Genomic DNA, 10,626 nt, shown 5'->3' with positions numbered 1-10,626 from the left:
ATTTAATTTATTTCAGAAAACACTTTTTATTATATTCCATGGAATGCTCTTAACATCCCGATAGAAATGAATATATTAAATGCTTTGACAATAAATGCATACAAAAATTAATCTCTGGAAGCCGTAGCGCTGTAAAAAGCACGACCAATCATCTGAGCCGGCCCGGCTAAAGTAACTGGATGGCCTACCTGCCTGTCAGCCTTCCATCTGTGCACAAATTTATCTCGTGCCCTCATTGGTCATGTGCACGTTAGTGTGTGTTGGAGGAGGGGCTCTGTGAGGAAGTCTGAAGGAAGAGGCATATTTTTTCCGGTTGTGTATTTTCAAATTCTAGCGCACTCGAGCTGGTTTCTTCATTCTTACCTACCCTACCTTTAACTATTTTTAGGGTGCAGCTATATGTTTTATTTATTTCAAAGTGGGCCCATTTTAATAATATATGTTTTCCTTCAAATGTGCAGAGGACTCCCCAAGTGCTGTGTTTAATTTATTTTAAAGTAGGCCTGTGTATTATTTTTCATTCTCCTTATAAGAGTTCTTTGTTTCTTATTAGAGGTTAACATGTGTATATAATGTAATAAATAGCCTAATAAATGCAAAAAAACTGTAGTTTTTGTTTGATATAACAATAAATACAACTTTATTAGCTATCAAGCTATGAAATATGTTTTGCGGCTCCAGACAAAAAAATGTTTGGGAAAAAGGAGCAAAATGGCTCTTTTGGTCAAAAAGGTTGCAGACCCCTGCGTTAGCGCTATCCAAACTAGCTAGCTATCGCTAGTTTTCATGACAAAATGTAACGAGTCGACTTTAAATAGGCTAATACAATGGTAATTACCTATCAATAGTACTTTCTATAAACACGTAAATGTTAAGTCCTTTCAAGTACTTCCACATACTTCAGTTAAATCATATCAAAACAGCTTGGTCCGCTTGCTTACCTGTGCTTGTCTTGCTCCCTCGGCTGAGGAGGAGGCTGTCGGGCCCCTTCAGGCATGTCTGACGGAACAATCACAGCAGAGCAATCGCTCTGATCCACAGGCACGGGACTATCCTACTGCGCGCACTAGTATGACTTCACTGGAACTTTTGACAGGGGCACAAAGGCCACTTTGGCCGTGAATTGCATTTTCTTTCACAGGGCATCACGGCCAAAGTGCGGGGCAACGACGGCCATGGCCGTCGTGAAATTCCCACACTTTGAAAACCCCTGATTTAGAGAATTCGAACGGCATAGTCTTTTCATTATATCTGTGTCAGTGAAAAAGAAGACAATACAATATTATCTCTTCAACCTTTTACTCAAATTATAATGAAAGAAAAGCATTGAAACATTTGTTAAAAGGTCTGACATTGGATGAATTAAATAATTGTATTCACGGAATTTAAACCAAAGTATAGCTGTATAAGTTATCATGCATCTTGTCGGACGTCCACTGATTAACGTAGAGCATTCACACAGGATCTGCTGGTCCTATGCGGCTGTTTGTTGATACATTAATTTTGTCTTCTTCTGTTTGCTTTAATCAAGGCTACGTAGTTGTGCAGCTTCCCCACCGCCAGTAAATGTGAGTACTACAAAGAACCCTGTTAATGATGTGGAGTTATTTCCCGACTTTTATTATATACACCTCGAAAAAAAATTATGTTTGCAGTCCCATTAATTATATCTGTTACATAAACACAAATTCTAACACAAAGAATATATTACATTTGAGAAAGAAGATAAACACGACATGGTCCGGAAGTCGAGGAGAAAGAGAAACACAGCACACCGAAAAATACCTACAAATCAAACGTTTGGCAATACTTTGGATTTTTCAACAAAAAATCGCTCGCAAATTGTAAGCGATGCCGTGCCGCTTTAGAGTACACAAGTAGTACAAGGAACTAGCGACGGTCATAAAGAGGCGACATGGGGTCTGCGGCTGAAAAGAGAAACCTGAAAGTTAGACAGATGAGTTCAATCATTCAGTGAGGTGTTCTGTCAGAGAGAGTGGTGTTTAGTTTACAGCAGCCTGTGACTGCCAATAAAAGTTTAAATGTCTTCCTTAAAATTGCAAGCAGTTATGAAATACCTGTTTGTGAAAGTTTATTTGTATTTTTTATTGTTCAGATAGAAACCACTGCGTTCTGCTCACTGGTGAGTTAGCCTATGAGTGTTAAGCACATCAGGCTGGCAGCTGTATGGGCATTGCACTATGGTAGTTGTTATTTGCACATTGTTAATCCTGGGCAATGCATCCTTAAATTGTTTCACTGTGAGGTGTTATACAATTATACTATACTCTGGAGAGTTTTTTAAGGTAAAAAAGGTAAACAAGAAACGGCATGATGGGATGTGCAGTACCAAATATATAAAGCACTTTTTTGTTAATTTATGATTTGCTGCATATCAGGATTAAAACAAAAATCCTCTGTCGTACCATATTGAAGTATCATTATTTTTGCATCGTGTTGAATCGCATCTTATCGCCCCGTATCGCATAATGTTGAATCAAATCGTATTGAACTGTATCGCAACAGGGGTGAATCGTATCGTATCGCATTGCCTGGTGTTTCAAATGTATCGTTAATGTATCGTATCATGGCAACGTATCGAGATGCGCATCACATCGCCTCAGTGATGGAGATGCACATCCCTAACACACACACACACATGTGTCCAGCAGGTCGCCACTTCAGGCACTCAAATGTTATATTGTACATAATTAAGTATCACACAAAGATACATTTTGAGCGAAATGTATTAATTCAATTAAAACATTAAAAAGGGCTGAAGATGCTTTTTTTTTTAAATGTCATCTGAGTTTTGAAATAAAACCCATGACAGTTTGGAATTTAATCTGTTTGTTAAGCTCACAAGAACACACACAAAAAGGTGTGATAGTCCAGTCCAGCAGGTAGCCTCTGGGAAAAAGGTGGTGTTTTCTGTATAGGGTTAGAGTTTCAAAAGAAAGAAAACAGATTATGTGGCCTGTAGGGGTGTAACGGTTCACAAACATTTCGGTTCGGTACGTACCTCGGTATTTAGGTCACGGTTCGGTTCGGTTCGGTACGTTTTCGGTACAGCAGAAAAAATTATCACAAAACATAACATATTTTTATTTTTATTTGTATTATTATTATTAAACTGTATTCACTCAAATAAATACAAAATATAATAAAATAAACATTAAGGTGCAGCATTTCGATGAACTGAAATAATCTGTATTTGAAGCCTACTAGTACTCAAAAAAGATAAACTATTAGTTTGGGGTTTTTAATTATTATTAAACTGTGAATATTCACTCAAATAAATACAAAATATAATAAAATAAACATTTAGGTGCAGCATTTTGATGAACTGAAATAATCTGTATTTGAACTTTACTTTACTAGTACCTAAGCAGCCAGTTTGACATTATGACTTGCTTGTCATTGTATTTTCATGTTTTTTTAAAGAGAAATTAACTTGTCCACATTGCTTGCCGAAAGGGCAGATCTGCTGGCACTAACAATGTCTCCTGCTGTGGAGAACACCCTCTCGCTAGGGACAGAGGTAGCAGATACAGCCAGGTAGCGCTTTGCTAACATGGCAACATAAGGATATTTTGCGTTTGTGATAGCTTTGGCTCGGTCTGAACTTTTTGCGAGTGGTGGTGGCTTAAATATGCACTTCAGTCTTTTTTCTTTTGGTACCGGTGATATTCACGTTCGGGTGATACCTTTTCAAACGAGTGTGCAAGTTTGATGTATTGCCAGCCGCGTAACCAATGTTAGTTGAACAATGCCGACAAACAGCTTTGGTTCGGTCCACCTGTCTTTGTCCGTCATCCTTGTACGTAACTGCAAAACCAAAATGTTCCCAAACCGGAGACTTCAATGATGCTGGAGGATTTTCGAGCTCAACTTTATCTGCGTTCGCCATTTCGACAGTTCCTCAAATGACTGACTAAATTTGAACGCATCCCTCTGACCAGCTCTCATAGTATGCCTCTCGTCCAATGAAATGACTTGCTCGCTCTATGACGCGTTGAACCCAATGTGAGCAAATTACTCTGAATGCTGCGACGCAGCACCTGAGATTACTTCCAAGAAGTTGTTAACGTTCTCAATTTTTTACGTTTAACGTTATATTCGTTCGGTACACACGTGTACCGAACCGAAGGGCCCGTACCGAATAATTTCGGTATGGGTACGTATACCGTTACACCCCTAGTGGCCTGAGAAAACAGGGTGAGCACTGACACAGAATCAAAAAGGCCAAAATGCACACAGTTTACCTCACACACACCAGGAGAGATGCTAGCACAGAGTAAAGACTAAACGTCCCTGCTGTCAGTTTGCCCTGAAGCGAAAACACTGACAAATAACAAACTCTGAAATGTGTTCCCTGTGACTGATCCTGGAAATACAGAGGGGGTGACCGGCACAGCAAAGAGAGTGCATTTAAAAAAGCGTATGCAGTATAATTAAGCTCTAGGGGATTTAAAGAGTGATAAGACTACTTTGATGATTGTCAGGTCGAGAATAATGTATTCACTCAAATAAATATAATAAAATAAACATTAAGGTGCAGCATTTAGATGAACTGAAATAATCTGTATTTTAACTTTACTGTAGGCCTACTAGTACTCACAAAACATAAACTATTAGTTTGGGGGTTTTAATTATTATTAAACTGTGAATATTCACTCAAATAAATACAAAATATAATAAAATAAACATTAAGGCGCAGCATTTTGATGAACTGAAATAATCTGTATTTGAACTGTACTCTACTAGTACCTAAGCAGCCAGTTTGACATTATGAATTGCTTGTCATTGTATTTTCATGTTTTTTTAAAGAAAAATGTACTTGTCCACATTGCTTGCCGAAAGGGCAGATCTGCTGGCACTAACAATGTTTCCTGCTGTGGAGAACACCCTCTCGCTAGGGACAGAGGTAGCAGATACAGCCAGGTAGCGCTTTGCTAACATGGCAACATAAGGTTATTTGGAGTCTGTCATAGCTTTGGCTCGGTCTGAACTTTTTGCGAGTGGTGGAGGCTTAAATGCTAGCGGGAGTTGGGTTTGCACTTCAGTCTTTTTTCTTTTGGTACCGGTGATATTCACGTTCGGGTGATGCCTTTTCAAATGAGTGCGCAAGTTTGATGCATTGCCAGCCGCGTAACCAATGTAAGTTGAACAATGCCGACAAACAGCTTTGGTTCGGTCCACCTGTCTTTGTCCGTCATCCTTGTACGTAACTGCAAAACCAAAATGTTCCCAAACCGGAGACTTCAATGATGCTGGAGGATTTTCGAGCTCAACTTTATCTCCGTTCTCTGAAAAACTCTGAAATGTGTTTCCTGTGACTGACCCTGGAAATACAGAGGGGTGACCGGCAGAGCAAAGAGAGTGCATTTAAAAAAGCGTATGCAGTATAATTAAGCTCGAGGGGATTTAAAGAGTGATAAGACTACTTTGATGATTGTCAGGTCGAGCCCTTGATTGTATTGGACATTGAATGTCTGTATTCTGGAAGATATATTACCCAGTTAAGGATATAAAACACTATATTTGACAGATAATCAGATAAAGTTTGATATAGATACAGTATAATACGAGTGTAAAAACAGTGCCATATGGGCGAACAATGGGTAACATGGGTGTTTCATATACGGGTCAAATAGGCTTAATATGGGTGGAATATTTGTGTTACATCTGTATAACATGGGTGTAATACAGGTGTAACATGGATGTAGGAGCCACATATGAAGTATTTTTCTGTGTTTGTTACAATACATGTGTTTTGTGTCACTATAGGTGGTGGGCGTGTCATTGGATTTGTGTGGTGACATTTCTGGTTATATCCGGTTGCTTTTACCTGAGCACTTTGTAATAGATGGAGGAGGAGTGAGCTGGAGAAGGACACTTTTTGTTGACCGCAAGCACGCACGCGCCTAGTATGGGCTCGACGCCTGCTTGCTCAGCCTGCCAGGTGATCCCGCGGCGCACGAGGGAGCATCGTGGGCAGTACTTCCTGGAGAAGTTTGCCCCGCAGGAGGAGTCGGAGGAGCTGGATCTCGACGTCGTGGACATGGGTGATTCGGGAAGCGAGGAGACATCGTTGCGGTTCTCCCTGCCGTGGGGCCAGACGGTCCGGTAGCTGCCATGGCGGGTATCATTAAGGTGGTGGATAGCTCGGACACGACATGTCCGGGTGTGCCCCCCCTCGATGAGAGCCTGGCAGCGCATCTGCTACCGCGGCTGGCTGGTTGGGCGGAGGGTTAACGCCCTCTGCCCCGGGCCCTCTCGCCTCAAGACGAGAGCGTTTATTCGGACCGCATTTTGGGTCAGATGAATAATCTGATTTGTGGTGTGGCCGCCGCAGCAGGGCGGGTGATTTCCCTAGCCACAGTGGCATCTCGTCACATGTGGCTGGGACTCACCGCGCTGTCCAAGAAGGACCGAGAGGATCTCCTTGGAGCCCACGTATCTTCGGAGGGGCTCTTTGGGTTGATCTTCTCGGCCACGCAGCGTTTCAGTCGCCTGGAGGAGGAGAGGGTCCAGCTTGAATATGCCCGACTGCATGCTACCGCTGGCCCCTCCTCAGACCCCGATACGCGCTCCTCCACGGGTTTCAACACAGGTGAGGGAGCGCAGTGCGATAGTGAAATGGAGGGAGAGGCACCGAGTTGCAGTCACAGCGCCCTCCACTTCCACGGCCCGCCCCATGGAACCGGCGTACCACCAGTCACGGGGAAGGGCTGCCCGACCGAGGGCTCCGCAGCAGCAGAGAGCGCCCGGGTGGGGTGCTCCATATTCCCGGAGTTGATTAGCGGGGGGAGGTAGCGCCTCGGTCGGGGGAGAGATTCCCTCTACCGGGGACGCAAGGGCGAATCCCGCCTCCTCCCTGTTTAATACCCAGATCCCCGTTAAGACTTTTAAAAATAAAGATGGTGTTGATCTGTATCCAAGTCTGAGTGTCCTTTGTTTCCACAATACACTTGCACATGTTGATGACTGTACAAATTCCCCACTCGCCACCCCAGCTATAGGTCCCGTTAGGGAGGAGGCTAGTGGGAGTGGGCATATGAGAGTGATAAACCGCAGGCAGCACTGTTGTAGTGCGGTGCGGGTACAGGGACATTATAGCCGACGTTTTTCTGTTAGAAAACACTCTATGCCTGAAGCTAAGACTCCAAATATAGTTATGTTTACCATAGTGATAGGGGCTGCATTATAGCAACGCCTGCACTTGTAAAAGGCTGGAGTAGGTATACAGCTATCAGAGGAGGGACCGCTGGCAAGCTGCTGCCGCGCCTCCGCCGTCACTTGTTATTTTTAGCTGTCCTTCTAGCTTGAATCAGTCTGTTTGCGCTCTATTGTTCCAACCTTACACTACTTAGCCAGTCTGAAGTCGAAGTAATTCCACAGTGTTTTGCCTGCAGCCTGCCTGGTGCTGCACTGTTTACACCCGGCAGCCCGAAGCTATCCTAGCTGCTAAACAAGCTAACCTGGGACTTTTGGGACTTCTCTATGCTATCAGTGACTGGATACCCGGATCTGGCGTGCCTAACACCTGCCTGACCGGAGCTGTCTGTTCCTGTCTACCAAGTTGTCCATCTGACTGTGGTCCATCTGTCTTACGAAGGTTGCCTCATCACAGTAGCTGGTCCCTGCTCACACGCTACCCGGCTAACCTGCGACTCAGCCACAGGCGTGGGTTTGGTCTCCCTGCCTGGGGACTTGACACACTGTCTACCGCTGCTATATCCTGGTTCTACTGTCCCCTAACCATCACCCGGACTACAATAACGTTGAACTGCACCTTGACTGACTTCTCTCACCATGATGTTCAGCAGGCTCGTCATTTGGGCTGCACTGTGTTTCACAGTCACTAACGCTGCCCCACAGCTGAAATACTCCGCCGCGGAGTTGCTGTGTCTCCCGTCCCACTTCCTGATCCCTCCAACTCTGCTTATCCATCGGGACTTCCTCAAACATCCCAGATATGTACACCGTGGATCACGTCGTAACTTTCAGTACACAATTACAAACCAAAACACAAACATCCGCTCTTTTTGGTCTACCGAGCCCCGCCCCCTCCGCTTCGCCTGCTCCGCCACTCGACCTGTCAATCACACTGTGCTACTCCCCCTGCACAAAGCACGCAGCTATGCACCTCTTGGTTGTTTAAAACTGGCTCTTCACAATATCAGATCCCTTACTAGCAAGGCACTGCTTGTTCATGAGTTTATTCTTGACCACAAACTTGACTTGCTATGCCTCACTGAGACCTGGCAACAGCTAAATGATTTCTCACAGCTAAACAAAGCGCTCCCTCCTGGCTTTGCTTATGTCTGTGAACCCTGTGTGACTGGAAGGGGTGGTGGCCTTGCTGTCTTTTACCGCAAAGACATGAAACTCACCACTGTCACCATCCCTCATCACTCCTCTTTTGAGTGCCTGGCAATGAAACTCACAGGATCTAAACCTACCATTATTGTGACTATTTACAGAACACCGAAGCCCTCAGCTGCTTTCCTCAGCTGCTTTCCTCACATAATTCTCAGCCTTATTAACAACAATATGTGACCTGCTCCATCGAAATCAGTCGCATTGACCCGAAGACACACTTTGAGTTGTATACGCTGCTGGAAAGAGGATATTCCTAGCTTTCTAATATCAGGATTGTTTTTGTACTCCAAATATTAAGCGAAATATGTCACATTATATAATGACTGTCACCGAGTCATAATCTTGAGAAAAAGGCCTTCAAAGTTCTCTCTTCTCTGGAATCCATCGATCTGATTGATTATTAGCGGAGCAATGATCAAAATACTACGGAGGGAAGATATTTTCGTTTGGATTACTGGTCTGGGGGAAGCTCGCGAGTGTGTGTGTGTGTGTGTATACGTGTGTCTGTGTGTGTGTGTGTGTGTGTGTGTGTGTGTGTGTGTATGTGTGTGTGTGTGTGTGTGTGTGTGTGTGTGTGTGTGTGTGTGTGTGTGTGTGTGTGTGTGTGTGTGTGTGTGTGTGTGTGTGTGTGTGTGTGTGTGTGTGTGTGTTTTTGCGTTTGTGTGTATTGTTTGTTTCCCGGGGAAAACACTCACGAGAAACACCGGCTGTTGTTATGCCTGCTGTGACGTCAAAATACTCCGTTCTCTGCTTGTAATTATGCCGTCACAAGCTTCAAAGTTGTATTTATCATCTGAATTTGCCGAAACAAGTTTAATATTCTGAAAGCCAAGACTTTGTTTAATTGCAATCAGATGAAAACAATCTGTAACGGACCCTGCCGTGTTATCTGTGATTACTATATTCCTTACATTCATAAATTCAGCGGAGGGAGGGGAAGCAGCGTTGCGGAACAGCAGAGTGCGAATGAGAGGTGCCATCTTCCCTTTACAAGCTTCAAAAATGTATTTATCGAGTGATTTGGGAAATAAGAGTTTCATATTATGAAAGCCAAGACTTTGTTTATTTAAAATCAAACAAAACACCCGAATCCGAAAAACTATTTTTTTACGCAAATCCACGTTTAAATGAGCCGTTGCGACTTTCGACTGATTTCGATAGAGCGGGTCACATATGTGCTATGTCCCCCACTGTCATCCTCCTTGGTGATTTTAATATTCATATTGATAACCCCGCTAATGGTTTAGCAAAGGACTTCATCTCACTCCTTGAGTGTCTTGGTATTACACAATATGTCAATTTTCCAACCCACAACAACCTAATCTGTTGCACCGGTATCACTCCTTTTAACCTCACTGATGATGAGTTCCCCATCTCTGACCATAGATCTGTGCTTTTTGAGGTAAATGTCCCCCTATCTAAAACAAGAGCACTGCGGACCATCACCTTCAGAAACAACGCATTGACCCCAGAGACCTTAACTCCCTTATTACCTCCGTGCCCAGTCCACCCCAGTCCACCCCCATCCTCCTCCTCAACCCCTGCTGAACTGGTGAGTCACTACAACAACTGTCTCACATCTTCCCTGGATGCGCTTGCTCCCCTGAAGTCTTGCATAGTCTCATTTGTGCACACTGCTCCCTGGTACACTGCTGCCCTCCACCAGCTAAAAACCACTGGCCGGCGTCTTGAACGTCTGTGCAAAAAGACTGGACTCTTAATCCACATTCAGCTCTACAAAGAACATCGCCGCCTTTACAAGAACGCCCTCACCACCGCTAAGTCCTCCTACTACTCCAACCTCATCAGTTCTGAAAAAAGGTAACACGAGAAACCTATTTTCAACCTTCAGACACCTACTTCAACCTCCCACAACCCTCCCCACAGACATCTCATCTGATGACTGCAATGACTTTCTGAATTTCTTCAAGAGCAAAATCAACACCATCCACCTGCAACTGGCTGCATCTAGCACCTCCAAAGACGACCCACAGTGGCTGAGCTCCACCAGTCACCAGCTAATCCCCACCCTGTCCAATTTTTCAGCAGCTACTGAGTTCTCCATCACTGAGCTTATCCGTAAATCCAAACCTACTACCTGTCAGCTCGACCCACTCCCCACTGCCCTCGTTAAAGCCTGTGTACCCTCTACTTGCCCCTTGATCACAAGAATCATTAACGTGTCCCTCGCAACTGGAACTGTACCGCCAAACCTCAAAACTGCTGCAATAACACCAA

The sequence above is a fragment of the Notothenia rossii genome, assembly GCF_949606895.1.
Source record: "Notothenia rossii genome assembly, chromosome: 7".
Classification (NCBI taxonomy): domain Eukaryota; kingdom Metazoa; phylum Chordata; class Actinopteri; order Perciformes; family Nototheniidae; genus Notothenia; species Notothenia rossii.
This window is presented reverse-complemented; position numbering follows the sequence as displayed.